Source organism: Helianthus annuus, chromosome 16 (assembly GCF_002127325.2).
Source record: "Helianthus annuus cultivar XRQ/B chromosome 16, HanXRQr2.0-SUNRISE, whole genome shotgun sequence".
NCBI classification, from domain to species: Eukaryota; Viridiplantae; Streptophyta; class Magnoliopsida; order Asterales; family Asteraceae; genus Helianthus; species Helianthus annuus.
The window spans coordinates 16,006,819-16,017,658 of NC_035448.2; positions in this window are offsets into that span (position 1 = coordinate 16,006,819).

The window sequence follows — 10,840 nt, forward strand, 5'->3', positions numbered from 1 at the left end:
ACAGAGAAATACAACCGTTGAATCATTATGCGACTCAGGACCCCCATTAATCATACTATAGCCTTAATTTAAAACCTAATCGCCATGATCAAAATACGCGTAAGCCCTTTGTTTGATTTGTAACTTTTATTTGTCTATATGCCATTATACCGGTTGGACATATTCTAACAGACATACAAAATCAAACTTGAGGAAATTTCATTAATCATAAAAACATAAGCTAGTACAATATGCTCAAATAAGGTCTTTACTAAATCCCATATTCCGAACATGTTCTTCATAAACCTTAGGAGGGAGACCTTTAGTCATCGGATCCGCAAGCATATCCTTAGTACTAATATACTCGATACAAAGATTATTTTCCTCAACTCGTTCACGTACAAATAGATATTTTGTATCGAGATATAAACCAGCTCCAGTCGAACTGTTACTGTTCGAGAAACTAACGGCAGCTGAATTATCACAGTAAAGCTTCAATGGTCTAGAAATGGAATTAACGATTTTGAGTCCAGTGATCAGATTTCTAAGCAACATTCCATGACAGGTTGCGTTATAAACAACAATGTACTCTGCCATCATTGTGGAAGTTGTGGTCAACTGTTGTTTATGACTTTTCCATGAGATAGGGCCGCCTGCTAACATAAAGATATAGCCCGAAGTGGATTTCTTGTCATCTTTGCATTTGGCAAAGTCAGAATCAGAATAGCCCACCACTTCTAAATGATCACTTCTTCTATAAGTCAGTTTATAGTCTTTCGTCCCTTGCAGATATCGAAGTACCTTCTTAGCTGCCTTCCAGTGATCTAGGCCAGGATTAGTCTGATAACGGCCTAGCATTCCAGCAATATAAGCGATATCTGGACGAGTACAGACTTGAGCATACATCAAACTCCCGACTACTGACGCGTAAGGTATCTGACTCATTTGCTCCTTCTCAACCTCTGTTGTCGGACACTGAAATGAACCGAAAACATCTCCCTTAACTACTGGAGCGACGGAGGGTTTGCACTGTTGCATGTTATACCGTGTAAGGACACGATCTATGTAAGCCTTCTGGGGCAATCCTAAGATCCCCTTGTGTCTATATCGGTGAATTTCGCTGCCAATGACGTAAGAAGCATCTCTGAGATCCTTCATGTCGAAGTTATGCGAGAGTAAACGCTTCGACTCATGCAACATGTCTAAACTATTACTTGCCAATAGAATATCATCTACGTAAAGGACAAGTATAGTAAAGTTACTCCCACTCATCTTGAGGTAGGTGCATTGATCCACTTGATTCTTCATAAAACCTTGCCTCTTCATGACTTCATCAAACTTGAGGTACCACTGACGTGATGCTTGTTTTAACCCGTAAATGGATTTCTTCAACTTACAGACTAGATGCTCCTGACCTTCAGGTTTAAAGCCTTCAGGCTGTTTCATGTAAACATCTTCGTCCAAATCCCCATTAAGGAAAGCGGTTTTAACGTCCATTTGATGTAACTCCAAATCAAAATGAGCTACTAGGGCCATGACGATCCTTAATGAATCTTTACGAGAGACAGGTGAAAACGTCTCTTGATAATCAATTCCCTCTTTCTGAGTGTAGCCCTTTGCAACCAATCTCGCTTTGTAGCGTTCAATGTTCCCATTCGGATCCAGTTTTGTTTTGAATACCCATTTGCATCCTACGGGTTTGACTCCGTTGGGTAATTCTACCAAATCCCAAACGTCATTTTTCTTCATGGATTCAAGCTCATCAATCATTGCTTTATTCCATTCAGAAGACTGATCACTGCTAATGGCTTCATTGTAAGAGATAGGATCATTGAGCTTTCCGGGATCCATTTCAGTCAGGTAGGTAACATAATCATCCCAATTAGTAGGCCTTCTTTGCCTAGATGACCTCCTGAGAGGATTATCGGGTTCAGCGTTGTCTTGGTTTTGAGCGTTTGATGTGCCTTCGTCATGAGGTATAATGGGTTCTGGTTGTGGAGGTGAATTTGGAGTTGGTGCAGTAGCTTCAGGTACAGTAGTTGCATTGGGTACAAGAGGAGTAATCGGAGTAATGGTAAGCGACAAGTCTCTCCCCCCCCCCCCGCGTCTTGTACTTCTTGCAATTCTTCGTAAGGGTTGGTACTGCTCCCACTGACCTTGAAATCCTCCAGGAACGCGACACGCTTGGTTTCAACAATACGGGTGACATGGGAAGGACAATAGAAACGATAACCCTTCGAGTTCTCAGGATACCCGATAAAAAAACAGGTAACTGTCTTAGGGTCAAGTTTCCTTAGGAAAGGATTGTAAAGTTTTGCTTCAGCAATGCAACCCCATACTTTCATATATTTAAGACTCGGTTTCCTTCCTGTCCAAAGTTCATAAGGAGTTTCAGGGACAGACTTAGAAGGAACTCTATTGAGTATATGAATAGCTGCTTTTAACGCTTCAGTCCAGAGGAATAATGGTAAGTTAGTGTTGGCTAACATACTGCGCACCATGTTCATAAGGGTACGGTTTCTTCTTTCAGCGACACCGTTCTGCTGAGGTGTACCAGGCATGGTGTATTGGTTCACAATCCCCTGGGCCTTACAAAACTCATAAAATGGACTAGGAGCTTGACCCATATCAGTATGTCTTCCATAATACTCACTGTCTCTATCTGATCTCACAACTTTAATCTGACGATCTAATTGCTTTTCAACTTCAGCCTTATAATCTTTAAAAGTTGTTAGAGATTCAGATTTCTCCTTAATAAGATACAAGTACATGTAACGAGAATAATCATCAATAAAAGTGATAAATGAAGTATGTCCTGTTATGCCAGCGATTTGGTAGGGACCACTAATGTCAGTATGAATGAGTTCTAATAAATTAGAGCTCCTAGTGGCACCTTTCTTATTCGCTAATGTCATTTTACCTTTAAGACATTTGACACATGTTCCAAAATCAGAGAAATCGAGAGGAGGTAAGACTTCATCCTTTACGAGACGATTTAATCGTTCTTTTGAAATGTGGCCTAAACGTTGATGCCACAACATGGATGAAGTCTCTAAGTCTCGTTTCTCTTCCATCTTTGTGAGTGATTCATTAATGTTATATGACAACAAAGATTTGGAAAAGTTATCTTCTAGTTCTAATCTATAGAGACCACCATCCAGAACACCGGTACCATAAAGAACAGAATCATAGAGGATAGAGAGTTTGCGATGACCATGGGAAACAATAAAACCGTCCATGTCTAACTTTGGTCCTGATACAAGGTTCCGAGTTACCTCAGGAACATATAAGGTATCATAAAGTTTAATACATAAACCAGTTTTCATAACTAATTGTAATGTTCCAATGGCCTTCACTTCTAATTCTCGATCATCCCCAACCTTAAGCGTTCTTTGGTTTCTTTCCAGCTTCCGGATTGAAAGGAATCCCTGAGTAGAATTGGTAACATGAACCATATAACCAGAATCAAACCACCAAGAATTAGCAGGAACACTTAAATTATAGGACTCAAGTATCATAAAATAATCGTTACCTTTCTTAACCAGCCACTCCTTAAAGTCAGGGCATTCCTTCTGCATGTGTCCTGTCTTTTTACAGAACTTGCAGCGGATACTGCCTAAGGAGTTCTTAGAGCTGGAAGGTGCACTTGTATTAGGATTAGGATTAGGCCTTTGGACTTTTGAAGCATCCTTCCTCTGATAATTGTTCTTCCTTTTCTTAGAATTGGAGGTAGTGAAGTTTGCAACATCAGTATGGCGATCCATCCTCATACGCTCTTCCTCCTGTACGCACATGGCGACCAGCTCACTCATTGTCCATTTTTCCTTCTGAGTGTTGTAGTTGATCTTAAATGCTTCAAAAGACGAAGGAAGCGAAGTGATGACAAAATGAACGAGGAAACCATCACTGATTTCCATTTCCAGCCCCTTCAGCTTATTGGCCATGTCATTCATCATCATGATGTGTTCGCGAATGCCGCTCCTCCCATCATACTTAGTCGTCACCATCTTGAGAATAAGGGTACTAGCGTGTGCTTTAGACGTCCCCTTGAACTGCGTGTCACACCCCAACCAATGGCGGAAACATCGGGATGAGACGAAGTGTGAAGATTGCTAGAGTCATCATAACGCTATTTGTGACAATATTTAATAAACCGATTTCATTTCATAATTCTTTTGTCAACATTACAAAGAAATAAAATAACATCAAGTTCAAAGGAAATACAATACAACATAATCAACATTGATACAACGATTAAACCTAAACGTCTATATGTGTATCTAGGCATCAACGCTACTTCATTTCATAGCATCATCGTCCTCAACCTGTAACATGTTTAAAATAAAGTGCAATGCAAAAGCAAAGGCGAGTATACAAGTTTGATACGTACATAGCAAAAGATAAGTTTGAACAATTCCTCATAGCAAGCATGTGATTCAAGATAAACATTTAAACATGGCATGTGTCTAACATATCAAACCAAGAAAACGCAATATGCTCATGACATAACCGATGATAAAGGGCGGGTCGTTAATCCTATAGCGCTACATATGTCACGGTTTGGCTCGTACGAAGTTAATGATAAGTTCAACACATAAGAATCACCCAAGTTTAAAGTATCAAGCCATCACGTATACAAGCATGTTATAGGAATGTTCATGTGTTTAAGCAAAATGTTCATGTGTAAGTTTGTTGATAGATAAAACATGTTACACCCCAAAAGTGATAAAAGTAAAAGGGGAGTACGAGTATACTCACAAAGTTTGCATATGTTTTCCGATTATCCAATGTGACAAAGTTGCCGAGGTTGGAAGGTTGAATGCGTAAGGGTTTAAGTTCAAGCATGTTTAGAGTCGAGATTTGGAATGAAAGTGACATGAAAATATTATATCAAAATATTCATCTTCACACATAACACTTGTATGACACTTGGTAACCTCATGGGTTATAATGATTTTATGAGTTGAACACCCATAAGAATCATAACAAGGTTTAGGTCCTTAGATGATAACCTACTACTTTGACAAATGAATATGATTTCAACATCAAAGATTCGAGTGTACATAGATAGTATGTAGGTCGTATATTATACACATATTATTAAGTCCAAATGTTCAAGTATTCAAGTAAGAGGTAGAAGATTACATCTTCATTTAGGTACCTCAAGTTGAGTCATGGGTGTCATGGATGGGGTAGGAAGACAAGGCTTCCATTTAGGTACCCCTTTGATGTTCACCACTACACTTGATGTAAAAACAACCAAGGAGGGTCATGAACTAAGGTCTTTACATGTATGTAAAGTAAACTAACTAATAGAAATCATCAAATCATGTGAGGATTGTATGTTTGGACAACCCAAGTTGTTCCATAATCACTCATGTATCAAAGACTATGTTTGACATGATTTGTGGGTTGAAACCCTAGACAAAACACCAAGTTTATGAGGTTTAATCCTCTGATTTCAAATGTCTCAACCTTGTTTTTAAGCTTAACCAACCATGGGATAAGTTGTAAGCATTAGGACATAGGCATGAGATGTGTTAGACACAAGTTGCATAGGTTTAAACAAGTTTTGAAGAACATAAAAATCAAACAGAAAGTTTATGGACTATTTTGGGGCATTTCCAGGTCTGATTTCTCCAAGGAGAAGTCTAGGAATCGAACCCCATGATTATCCAAGCAAGTAGGAAAAAGAATCAAGTGAATCGGATAAGAATTGAGTGAGTTATGCTCATTTTCGTGAAGCGGTGTCAATCTGCTCGAACCTTTGCTTTCAGCTACGGTTTGGAGGATGTTTTGAGAGTTTTTAGTGTTGCAAAAGTGGTAGGGAGGCTGGTTATAAGTGGTATTTATAGGGGGAAGGATTAGGGTTTCAATGGGTTGGGCTTTGGAAGTGTTTAGAAGGGGTTACACCTTGAAACTAGCCCACAAAACCCAACTATATGGGGCTGAATTTTGCTGAATTGGGGCTGCCATATTTCTTTATTTTTTTTATTTTTTTAAAACATTATAATGGGTAATTTTGTTAATTAAGTTGTGTAATAATATGTAACAATGTTTCCCCTAACTTGTAACAAGGTGAAATATGAAATAAAACATGATTTAACTAGGTAAAAAGTGTAATGTACAAGTATGTAACATGTTTGTAAGTGACAAGTATATGTCACATATTAGATGATTAACCGTTGTATAAATAAGCATATTATTAGGGGTTTTTAGGTATTAACAATATAAGGACAAGCATGGACATGCATCGTGAATAAGTATAAGTATGAATTACAAATAAGGATTCGATGTACAATGAATTCGAACGTATGAACATGTATGAATATGTAGATGGTGAATTTAAAGAAATACGAATTTTATTTATGATCCAAGTCTCGGATTTTACAACGAAAAGACGACTACAATAATACAAGATTTCCAAAAATAGCATTACAAGGCGAGCTTTCTAATTATGGAAAGTATGAAAAAGTAGGGCGTTACACTGCGCCTCCCCAGAAACCAAGTAGGTTTTAGCATCTTCAGAATCAGGAATAGCTCCCCTGATAGCATTGCTTATGGACTGCTTCATAAACACGAGACACATGCGGTTACACCTAGTCCACTTTTCATGAAGTATCTGCTCAGCAGCAGTACTCTGAGTGGTAAGGTCCGCTGGCTTATTCTACCTTAGAGCATAATTGTAACGCCCTGCTTTTTCATACTTTCCATAATTAGAAAGCTCGCCTTGTAATGCTATTTTTGGAAATCTTGTATTATTGTAGTCGTCCTTTCGTTGTAAAATCCGAGACTTGGATCATAAATAAAATTCGTATTTCTTTAAATTCACCATCTACATATTCATACATGTTCATACGTTCGAATTCATTGTACATCGAATCCTTATTTGTAATTCATACTTATACGATACTTATTCACGATGCATGTCCATGCTTGTCCTTAAATTGTTGATACCTAAAACCCCATAATAATATGCTTATTTATACAACGGTTAATCATCTAATATGTGACATATACTTGTCACTTACAAACATGTTACATACTTGTACATTACACTTTTTACCTAGTTAAATCATGTTTTATTTCATATTTTACCTTGTTACGAGTTAGGGGAAACATTGTTGCATATTATTACACAACTTAATTAACAAAATTACTCATTATAATGTTTTAAAAAATAAAAAAAATAAAGAAATATGGCAGCCCCAATTCAGCAAAATTCAGCCCCATATAGTTGGGTTTTGTGGGCTAGTTTCAAGGTGTAACCCCTTCTAAACACTTCCAAAGCCCAACCCATTGAAACCCTAATCCTTCCCCCTATAAATACCACTTATAACCAGCCTCCCTACCACTTTTGCAACACTAAAAACTCTCAAAACATCCTCCAAACCGTAGCTGAAAGCAAGGGTTCGAGCAGATTGACACCCCTTCACGAAAATGAGCATAACTCACTCAATTCTTATCCGATTCACTCGATTCTTTTTCCTACTACTTTGTATTGACCTTATCTACGTTTCCATGGGTTTTTCACAGTAAATAAGTCCCTGGAACTCCGGCAAAAAGGCTCCAAAGCCCACTGATTGTTTTTGTTTTCATGAAATCCTTGTTATTTCTTACCAAACTTGAGTCTATCTCATCTCAAACCTATGTCCTAATGCTTACAACACTTTAGTGGTTGGTTAGGCTTAAAAACAAGGTTGAGACACTTAAAAATCAGAGGATTAAACCTCATAAACTTGGTGTTTTGTTTAGGGTTTTTGACCCACAAGTCATGTTCAAGCTTCAAGCTTGATGAAGGAGTGATTATGGATCAACTTGGGTTATCCAACATAGAATCCCCACATGATTTGATGATTTCTCATAGTATAGTTGTTCTTATTATTGTCTTAATATTGTTCAAGACCCTCCTTGTTTGTTTTTACATCAAGTGTAGTGGTGAACACATAAGAGGTGCCTAAATGGGAGCTTGTTCTTCCTACCTCCTACATGACTTCTATGACACATTTGAGGTACCTAAATGAAGATTAAATCTTCTACCTCATGCTTGAAATACTTGTAGTAAGGACTTATTAATATATACTTCATAACCTAAATAATATTTATGTACATTCGAACCTTTGATGTTGAATTCATGTTCATTTGTCAAAGTAGTAGGACATCATCTAGGACCTAAACCTTGTTATGATTCTTATGAGTGTTCAACTCATGAAAACATTATTATAACCCTCGTGGTTACCAAGTGTCATACAAGTGTTATGTGTTGAAGATGATTATGTTGATATAATACTTTCATGTTGTTTTATTCCGAATCTCGACTCTAAGCATACTTGAACTTTAACCCTTATACATTCGGACTCTAAATCTCTACTCGTCAACAATTGGATAATCGGAAAACATATGCAAACTTTGTGAGTATACTCGTATTTCCTCCTTTTTACTTTTACCACTTTTGGGGTATAACATGTTTACTTATCAAAAACTTACACATGAACATTTTGCTTAAACACATGAACATTCCTATAACATGCTTGTATACGTGATGGCTTGATACTTTAAACTTGGGTGAAACTTATGTGTTGAATTTATCATTAACTTCGTACGAGCCAAACCGTGACATATGTAGCGCTATAGGATTAACGACCCGCCCTTTATCATCGGTAATGTCATGAGCATATTGCGTTTCCTTGGTTTGATATGTTAGACACATGCCATGTTTAAATGTTTATCTTGAATCACATGCTTGCTATGAGGAATTGTTCAAAACTTATCTTTTGCTATGTATGTATCAAACTTGTATACTCGCCTTTGCTTTTGCATTGAATTATTTTAAACATGTTACAGGTTGATGAGGACGATGCTAAGAAAAGAAGTAGCGTTGATGCCTAGATACACATATAGACGTTAGGGTTTAATATGTTGTATCAATTTTGTTATGTTATCATGTTATTTTTGTTAAACTTGTTGTATTTGAATTTCTTGTAATGTTGACAATTCATCTTATGAAATGAAATCGGATTATTTAAATACTTGTCAAAATTATTAGCGTTATGATGTCTCGAGCAATCTTCACACTTCGTCTCATCCCGATGTTTCCGCCATTGGTTGGGGTGTGACAGATTGGTATCAGAGCCATAACTATAGGGAATTAGGAAAAGTAGGAATGCTTTAACCTAGTCTATAGTTCTAGAGCCTTATTCGTACGTTTTACTAAAAACTACTTGCATGCTATCTTATTTGCTTTTATTTATTCTCTTGATCTTGTAAGCATATGTGTCACTTATGCGTTAACACTTAACATGCTATACTTATTTTTATTATGTGTTAATACCTGTTTCATCGTCTTATCCTTTATGTGTGTTCTTGACATACTTTTTATGCATTAATATTCGTTTCATCATTTCACTTTTATTGTGATATTCTTGACATGTTATACTTGTTTGTTTAATCTTTAATATACACTTTTCCTCACGCGTTTTACTCGACTATTCTAAATCCGACAACCAACATATTGCACAAACGAGACGAGTCCACCAAAATAGGCGTGAAACCCACAATTTGGTGAATGACTCTCAATCCTTCTACCTTTCTTTTTACACGGAATTCACCACCAAGTTAGGAGTGAAATCCTCACCTTGATGGAGAAATTCGAATTTCAAATTCTAGTGGACCCTCGTCATAGTGTTGAAATTAAATTTTGACCCGACGAGTACCAACCACACTTAGGATACGAAATCGTCAAGATAGGGGTGAAACCCGCACCTTGCCGACTAGTTCCACTCCTTGATTTTTTTCATAAATCCCGCCAAGTCTCGAAATTTCGATTGATTTGGGACATGTAGTAACCGGAAGGGTAAATACCGTTAACCGACTTGTCGGCGAGAGTATTTTACCTATTAGGCCAAAGCATGCTCCTCAAATTCAAAAGACTTTTCGACCACTTTGGTTAGTCAAAGTTCCATTTGGAACACTCCAAACTTTGGTCAAACATGTGTTTCTATTATTTATTTATACGATGCGATCTTTCAAACTCGAGTTTACTTTCGATTTCTCTTTTCACACACACAACATATTGAACCTTTTCCATACATTTATACGTATGCATGATTTCATATAATTTAAATTCGTTTTCCTTGTAACGACAAGTGGAGAAATATCATCGAGATGGGAGTGACTTCCTTACCTTGACGATTAGCTCCACTCCCTTTTCCTTAAAACGACCTCACCAACGAGTTAGGGTTGATTCCCTTACTTAGGTGACCGTTACCAAAACTTTTCTTTCGAAATATCTTATTATGCAAACTCGATCATACTTTATACCCAAATTGTTTAATGTTATTTAAAAATACCCACTCATACAGATTTCGAAATACATTGTTTTATCAAACGTACTTCTTATTCTACAATCTATTTTCACTCAACTCATATACACGAGATTCTTAATCATGTCTTAAAACGTTTTATTACTCGAACTCCAAAACCTTACGAAATGCTACCTATCAATTAAATCGGTCCAACGAAACTCTTGCCCATGAACTTCATATTCGACTTAATCACTAAAACTTGCTCACATTATATCGTCATACTAGAGACTTCCATTCTTAATTGAAACCAAACCAACCTTTCTCAATTACTTATAGGATTTTATAGATATTATGAGATCGTTTTACCAAAGAATATTTCCAACATCAACGAACCATTTGTCAAATCCTTTAAAATGAACACTAAGACCTTTGATAAATCCCTTTTCCAAGGATCAACGTATTCACAAAAACTCCAAAATTTCTTGTTTTGATGAAACGAACTTACTTTTTCGAAGACCTTTTCCTACACCTATTTTCCAAAACACGTGGGCAAGAAG